At 45.3% G+C, this 6,662-nt stretch overlaps 1 long non-coding RNA gene across 1 annotated transcript in view; it reads left to right on the top strand.

Annotated features, from left to right (window-relative positions):
* LOC116072119 overlaps positions 1-6,662 on the top strand; it is a 26,943-nt gene extending 20,281 nt beyond the window's left edge. Inside the window, exon 2 of the long non-coding RNA XR_004111319.1 lies at positions 6,394-6,662. This is a non-coding gene — a long non-coding RNA (uncharacterized LOC116072119). The remainder of the gene's footprint in view (positions 1-6,393) is intronic.

Here is a 6,662-nt window from a genome sequence, read left to right as displayed (position 1 = left end):
AAAAAAAAAAAAGTTAACTATAAAAAGAAATTAAAAGTTGGAGAGATGGCTCAGTGGTTAAGAATACTGTCTTTTCTCCCAGAGGATCCAGATTCAATTCCCAGCACCCACATAGTGGCTCCTAACATCTGTAACTTCAGTTCCAGGGGATTTGATATGATACCCCTGTTCTGGCCTCTTGAGTGTACCAGGTATGCATGTTGTCCATAGATGTGCATGCAGACAGAACACCCATACATATAACAATTAATCTTAGAAGGCTACTGTGATGGCTTAGTAGGCAAAGGTTGTTGCCACTGAGCCAGGTGACCTAAGTCCCATCCATGGAACAAACCCAAGCTGAGAGAGAGGATGAGTCCCACGGGTTGTTCTCTGACCCCCTGTGGGTATTAATTAGGTCACACATGTGTCATACAACATAGGCCCATATATACATACACATGTAAAATAAATGGAACAAAAACTTTTAAATCCCTAGAAAGACTAATCAAGGCAACAGAACAAAAATGTACCCAGGAGGGGCTGGAGATGGCTCAGCGGTTAAGAGCACTGACTTCTTCCAGAGGTCCTGAGTTCAAGTCCCAGCAACCACATGGTGGCTCACAACCATCTGTAATGAGATCTGATGCCCTCTTCTGGTGTGTCTGAAGATAGCTACAGTGGATAATGGCTGAATACATCTTTTTAAAAAAAAAACGTACCCAGGAATGGAAACCGTTTTAGGTTTGCATTGCTGTGATAACGCACCATGACTAAAAGCACTTTGTGGTGGGAAAGCTTAATTTCCTTACATTTCCACAACACTGTTTATCATCAAAGGAAGTCAGTACAGGAACAAAAAGCAGAAACTGATGCAGAGTGCTCCCCTTTCTTTTTTTTTTTGGTTTATAGAGACAGGGTTTTCTCTGTATAGCCTTGGCTGTCCTGGAACTCACTCTGTAGACCAGGCTGGCCTCAAACTCAGAAATCTGCCTGCCTCTGCCTCCCAAGTGCTGGGATTAAAGATGTGTGCCACCACCGCCTGACTTCAGCCTGCTTTCTTTTTTTGTTTGTTTGATTGGTTTGGTTTTTTTTTTTTTTTAAAGATTTATTTATTTATTTTATGTGTATAAGTACACTGTAGCTGTCTTTAGACACACCAGAAGAGGGCATCAGATCTCATTATGGATAGTTGTGAGCCACCATGTGGTTGCTGGGATTTGAACTCAGGACCTCAGGAAGAGCAGTCAGTGCTCTTAACCGCTGAGCCATTTCTCCAGCCCTGGTTTGGTTTTTTTCAAGACAGGGTTTCTCTGTGTAGCCCTGGCTGTCCCGGCACTAACTCTGTAGACCAGGTTGGCCTCGAACTCAGAAATCTGCCTGCCTCTGCCTGACAGGTGCTGGGATTAAAGGCATGCGCCACCACTGCCAGACTTGGAAAAAAAAAAAAAACTTACACTGTGTGTGTGTGTTTGTGTGTGTGTAATCACAGGACCTGAGGTTGTTATTCAAACATATGATAAAAAAAGTTAGGTGTGGGGGTCTGTGCTTGTAAATGGATTTGCAGATGGATCCCTAGGGCTTGCTGGGCTAACAGTCTAGCCTACTTCTCAAACCCTATGGGGCCAAGGAGCTGTGGGACTGGAGAGGCAGGCCTGGAGCAAGAGTTGGGTCAAGGAGTGTCTAAACATGGGCAATCTGGCAGGAGCAGGATCCTTGCTCCCCTGCTCCCATGCCCAAGCCTGCACATTCCTGCACACATAGTCCTGTGCTCCAACCTTTGCCCCACTGTGGGAGGTCATGTTCCTTTGCTCACTGACTGCCTGAGGTCTCCAACCCCAAGCTGTTCCCTCCCTGCTTCCCCACTCAGGATCTACCGGTTGTGATCGTGGGCCAGTCATACTGCTACATTTGGGGAGGCAGAGCCTGAACAGCAAGACCCTGTCTCACAAAAGCGTGGTGTATGGTATTTAAGCAGCATTCAGGGTTGGCTCCTGTCTTTCACAGATATGTGCACACTCCTGAATTCATGCCTTTCCCAACTCTGCAAAACTGTGAGGGGTGTCATGGACTGGGCAGAGGGAAGCTAGCACTGGTGGTGACCCACTGTAAGGTCAGAAGCTATCGCTATAGATGGCTCAGTGGTTAAGAGCACTGACTGCTCTTCCTCTTCAAAGGACCTGAGTTCAATCACCAGCATCCACGATGGCTTACAACTCCAGTTCCAGGGAACTGTGAACCCCAAGATTGTGAACTGGAACCCTCTTGTGTTGTGGCTCAGCCCTAGCCTAGCACACACTTTTAATCCAAGAGCTAAATATAAAGTCAACCCTAGGTCAAGAGGTGGAGCAAGCAACCATTTGACAGGGAGTGAACACAAGAAAACCCAGGAAAGAGAAGGGAGGGGCTTTGAGTTGCAGGGTGTTTACTACAATGAGAAAGGGGAGAAGCTGCTTCCTTCTGGAGTGCTGGTAGAGTACGAAGGTCAGCGGGTGCTTTCTCTGCCTCTCAGATCTAACAGGCTTTCAGCCCAGCCTCTGCCTCCTGAGTCTTCATTGGTTAAAATCAAATGGTTGGGTTTTTTAATAACTAAGTAATGTCCTCTGGCCTCTGCAGGCACCAGGCATACACGTGGTACACAGACATACATGCACGTGGTACACAGGCGTGCACGTGGTACATAGGCATACACATGATACACAGACATACACATGGTACACAGACATACATGCATGTGGTACACAGGCATGCACTTGGTACACAGGCAGACATGCATGCACATGGTACACAGGCATGCATGTGATACATAGGCATACACATGGTACCACAGGCATACACATGGTACACAGTCATACATGTACGCAAAGCATCCACACACATGAAAATGCAGTAAATATTGAAAAAGGACATGGTGGCACAAGCCTCTAATACCAGCACTGAGGAGGCAGATCTCTGTGAGTTCAAAGTCAGCCAGGTCTACATAGTGAGTTCCAGGTCAAACAGGGCTACATAGTGAGACTCTTTTTTTTTTTTTTTTTTTTTTTTTTTTTTTTTTTTTTGGTTTTTCGGAGACAGGGTTTCTCTGTGTAGCCCTGGCTGGCCTCGAACTCAGAAATCCATCTGCCTCTGCCTCCCAAGTGTTTGGATTAAAGGTGTGTGCCACCACTGCCCAGCCATAGTGAGACTCTTTCAAAAAATTATATGTACATACTTACATATGTATATGTAGAGTGAGTCAGCCTGGGCCAGTAAGCTGGCGTAGTGGGTAAAGTCAGTCCATGCAAGTGTGATGACCTGTGTTAGATCCCTGAACTCTACAAGCTGGCGGGAAAGAACCAACTCCCACTAGCTGTCTGTGTACTATAACACAAAACAAAGCAAAATGCTAGAACATCATCAACTGACGGGATGTAGAATCCCCCAGAACTGGGCACAGGCACAGCTGTGAGGGACGTTCTAGACTGGGTAAGCCATTGGCAGTACTAGTCTATGGCTGGGATCCTGCGCTGGGTTCCAGAATCTCTCCCTCTCGTCCCAGGCCTTGCCACCGACCTTCTCTGCCTGGAGGCACTGCACCCTGGACTGTGAACCACAAGAAGCATTTCCTCCTTCTGCTGCTTCTGCTAGGCATTTGAGCTCAGCAGCAAGAAAAGCAAGAGAATATATAAAGTATATAAAGATCACTTAAACACCAACCAAAGAACAGATATACAAAAAAAAAAAAAAAAAAAAAAAAAAAAAAAAAAAAAAAAAAGAGGAGGAGGAGGAGGAAGAGGAGGAAGAAGAAGAGGAGGAGGAAATCATCCATTCTATCATACTGAGTGCCTGTAATCCCAGCGCTTGAAAAGTGGAGACAAGAGGTGTCGAAAATCTGGAACAGCAAGAGGCCACGAGAGGCCTTTCATGAAGCTGTGAAAGTGAAGCCTGAATTTTGTGTTGCTGAGAAGAGCCGCACATGGTGTGGAACCAGCCCCGGATAGAGACGGATGTTGGCAGGATCAAGGCTGGAAGGGTGGGGCCTTTGAAACCTCTGATATCACATGTGAGGCTACAGAATTTGGAGTTTTCCTTGCTGGGCTTTAGGTCTTGGTTTAGTTCCATATTTTTTCACCACACTCCCTTGGTAGTGTATATCCTGTGTCATCGTGTCTTGGGTGTATGGAATTTGATTTTTAAAAAAATCTTATGAGGGATTAGAGTTAAGCAATTGCTTCCAGTCTCAGAAAAGAGTTGAAATTTGAACTTCTAAAATCTTTTTAAAATCCCTTCCTTTATTTCATGTGTGTGGGTATTTTGCCTGCATGTCTGTCTGCATCACATGCGTGCAGTGAATGCTGGAGGGCATCACAATTCTCCAGAACTGGTGCTGGGAGTGGAACCTGGGTCCTCTGCAAGAGCATCCAGTGCTCTTAACTGCTGAGGCCCAGCCCCCTTAAGCAGTCTGGAGACTGTGGTAGATTTTGGGGGGACTTTTGAAGCATTTTTGTATTGTGGTATGGCCGCCAGCCTTTGGGGGTTTGAATGAGACTGGTCCCATAGACCCATATTTGCATGCTTAGTCCGAAATTGTGGTACTGTTTGGCAAGGATTAGCATGGACAGTCCTGGAGGAAGCATTGCTGGGATTTCCAATGCCTCTCAGCATTCCCAGTGTACTCTCTCTGCCTTCACCTTGGTTCTCCAGATGTCCGCTTGCAGCTGCTCCTGCTCCAGTTTGTTCTGGTGCAATGGTCTCTAACTCTCTGGAACACCGTAGCCTTTAGTATGGAAGGTGCCTTGGTCATGATACTTTATCACAGCAGTAGAGAAGACAACTTCTTTCATCATTGTGATCATCTTTCTTTTTATCGATTTCTTTCCCTTTTACTTTCTGTTTTCTTTTGAGACTGAGTTTCACTAGGTAGACCACACTGGCCTCAGACTCAGAGATCTGCCTACCTTTGTCTCCCAGGGATCCTAGTTGAGTGCTATCATGCTGAGCCTTATTCATATAACTTGTATTTTATTATTTTATGTGCGATGGTATTTAGCTTGCATGCATGTGTGTAGACCTCCTATGTGTGGTGCCTGAGGATTCAGGAGAGGGTCTTGGGTCCCCTGGGACTAGAGCTATTGTGGGTTACCATGTGGGTGCTGATCACGGTCCCCAGGACCTCTGTAAGGGAAGCTGGTAAGTACTTAGCCACTGAGCCACCTCCCTAGGGCCATGATTCTGCCTTTCACATTTGTGATGCCCACTGTTGTGACTCCTATGGATTTAAATTGTATACCTGGGGTTGTTTGTTTTTGAGACAAGGTATCTCTGTGTAGCCCTGGCTGTCCTGGAACTTGCTCTGTAGACTAGGCTGGCCTCAAACTCAGAGATGCACCTGCCTCTGCTTCCCAAGTGCTGGGTATTTTAGTATCTACTTTCAGTTTTATTTATGAGAGTAAATGGCAAGTTCTGCTAAGTCTGTTGTAACTTTTAGAGGAATTACCAGAGTGTCTGTTGCCTTTTCCATTTGTGGGAACTGTAGGTTCCCATTACCACCAGCTCACCAATATTCAGTTTCTGTTTCATGGCCTCTCTAGTTCCCTAACGACTCCTGAGTGAATGTCCTTTCCTATATTTGTTGGGTTTCTAGATAGAGTCTAGGTCCCAGGCTGGCCTCAAACCAGCTATGCAGGGACTTCCTGGTTACACACTGCCAGGCCACAATAGGTCTCCTGAATCATAACAATGGTAGCGACAGTGGACAGTGCTAATCAGGGTTCTCTAGAGGAGCAGAACTTTAAAAGAGCAAACCATGGGGCTGGAGAGATGGCTCAGTGGTTAAGAGCACTGACTGCTCTTACAGAGAGGTCCTGAGTTTAATTCCCAGCAACCACATGGTGGCTCACAACCATCTGTAATGAGATCTGATGCCCTCTTCTGAAGACAGTGACTGTATACTAACATATATACATATAATAAATACATAAAATCTTTAAAAAAAAAAAAACCAACAAAAACCAAAAGTGCAAACCTACATATATACAGAGAGGAAGTTATCATAAGATCTTTTTTTTTTAAGATTTATTTATTTTATGTATATGAGTACACTGTAGCTGTACAGACGGTTGTGAGCCTTCATGTTGTTGTTGGGAATTGAATTTAGGACCTCTGCTTGCTCCCGCCCCTCTTACTCAGTTCCTGCTAGCTCTGGCCCAAAGATTTATTTATTATAACTACACTGTAGCTGTCTTCAGACGTACCAGAAGAGGGCGTCAGAACTCACTACGAGTGGTTGAGAGCCACCATGTGGTTGCTGGGATTTAAACTCAGGACCTTAGGAAGAACAGTCAGTGCTCTTACCCACTGAGCAATCTCACCAGCCCTATCATAAAATCTTTAAAAACAAAAACAAAAACAAAAGAGCAAACCTATGTCTTACAGGCCGAGGTCCTGCTGTTAATGGGTGTTTGTCTACCATGGAAGTCCAAGAATCCAGCAGTTGGTCATTTAGTTTGAAAGGCTGGATGTCTCAGCTGAAATCGTGAAGAAGTAGGTTCTAATGCCAATGAAGGATTGGAGCTGTTAGAGCACCAGGTAAAGAGCTAACACGTCCTCCCATGTCCTTTTAGATCAGTGCCAGCAGAAGATGGGACCCAGATTAAAGGGGGAGCTTCCCATCTCAAACCATTTATTAAAGAAATCCCTCACAA

The sequence above is a fragment of the Mastomys coucha genome, unplaced genomic scaffold (assembly GCF_008632895.1).
Source record: "Mastomys coucha isolate ucsf_1 unplaced genomic scaffold, UCSF_Mcou_1 pScaffold23, whole genome shotgun sequence".
NCBI lineage: Eukaryota > Metazoa > Chordata > Mammalia > Rodentia > Muridae > Mastomys > Mastomys coucha.
This window is presented reverse-complemented; position numbering and strand designations above follow the sequence as displayed.